Source organism: Neofelis nebulosa, chromosome 1, assembly GCF_028018385.1.
Source record: "Neofelis nebulosa isolate mNeoNeb1 chromosome 1, mNeoNeb1.pri, whole genome shotgun sequence".
NCBI lineage: Eukaryota > Metazoa > Chordata > Mammalia > Carnivora > Felidae > Neofelis > Neofelis nebulosa.
In genome coordinates this window covers 86,481,947-86,483,275 of record NC_080782.1, presented here as the reverse complement: position 1 = coordinate 86,483,275, position 1,329 = coordinate 86,481,947, and the positions used below count along the sequence as shown (strand labels likewise).

General features: G+C 33.3%; 1 non-coding gene across 1 annotated transcript; it reads right to left on the bottom strand.

Moving 5' to 3' along the window:
* Nucleotides 1–1,010: 1,010 nt before the first annotated feature.
* Nucleotides 1,011–1,117, bottom strand: LOC131489511 (U6 spliceosomal RNA). The gene has a single exon (XR_009250612.1). It is a non-coding gene; the product is annotated as a U6 spliceosomal RNA (small nuclear RNA).
* Between the last annotated feature and the right edge of the window lie 212 nt (nucleotides 1,118–1,329).

Below are 1,329 nucleotides of genomic sequence, written 5' to 3'. Positions count from 1 at the left end.
AATGTATATTATAAAATATTTTAAGAAAAAATTTTAAAAGTCTGGGTGGAAAGGGGGTTTGGCAGAAGAGAATGAGTGACAGCATGCTAAAAGACCATTCTCTTTGTCTAGAATGATAAAAAGTGTTCTCCATGGTGGGCTCTGATCCCTACCAACTTATTTTACCATTTTTATACTTAAAATACTAAGCAGGTGGTCTCAATGAGTAGTCCATTCCACTTATAAACAGCTACATGAGCTTTTCCTTAAAAAAAATTTTTTTTTAATGTTTATCTTTAAGAGAGAGAGAGAGAATGTGAGCAGGGGATGGGCCGAAAGAGAGGGAGAAATAGAATCTGAAGCAGGCTCCAGGGTCTGAGCTGTCAGAGGGTCTCGAACTCACCAACTGTGAGATCATGACCTGAGCCAAAGTTGGATGCTCAACCAACTGAGCCACCCAGGTGCCCCCCACAACGTGACCTTTTCTGTGAAATTATAGACCTCTTGGCTTGTTACATATACCGTAAAAAATATTTGTTGATGTCTTTCTTTTTTAGGTATTATTAGAAATAGGCTGGCTATCACAACTCCATCAATACTGTCTTATGGTTTATTACCTTTTGCAGGCTTTGGGTTCAGACCGGTTGGGCTCTTACCACTTAGTAGTATTGTCTTAAGTAAAGTTTCTATCTTCTTTTTCAGTTTCCTCATTAGTATACTGGGAATAATAATAGCGTCTAACTTGTAGGGGTTTTGTGAAACTTAATGTTAGCTATTGTCATTATCACTATTTGCAAACGGTAGGGTTGTATTGTCATAAACTAAAAGTGGTCATCATAGTCCTAGCCCTGATAAAGAAATACAGAATGAACATTTTTACTGGTAAGCTTAGATATAAATGTAGTCACACTCCAGAGTGATTAATAAAAGAATTCTAAAGGAAATATAAATATGGTAACACTAAAGATCAGTAGAGAGCACTACTAAGAGCATCTCTGAACTATGAAGCTGTTTGTTTTATTTGTATATATTTATACACAGAACACTTCATGAATTTGCATGTCAGCCTTGCATAGGGGCCATGCTAATCTTCTCTAAATTGTTCCAGTTTTAGTATATGTGCTGCTGAAGTGAGCATGTGTTCATTACTTTTGAAATCCTGCTGGTATTTTTTTTCCAAGAAAAACTTTTGATCCTTCTTATAATGCAAAATATTCGACATACAGCTAAGGACTTTTAGTTTGGTTAATATATATATATTTATATATATATATATATATATAAATATATATATTACCAAAAAAATAAATATAATATATATAAATATATAAATATATATATTATATAATT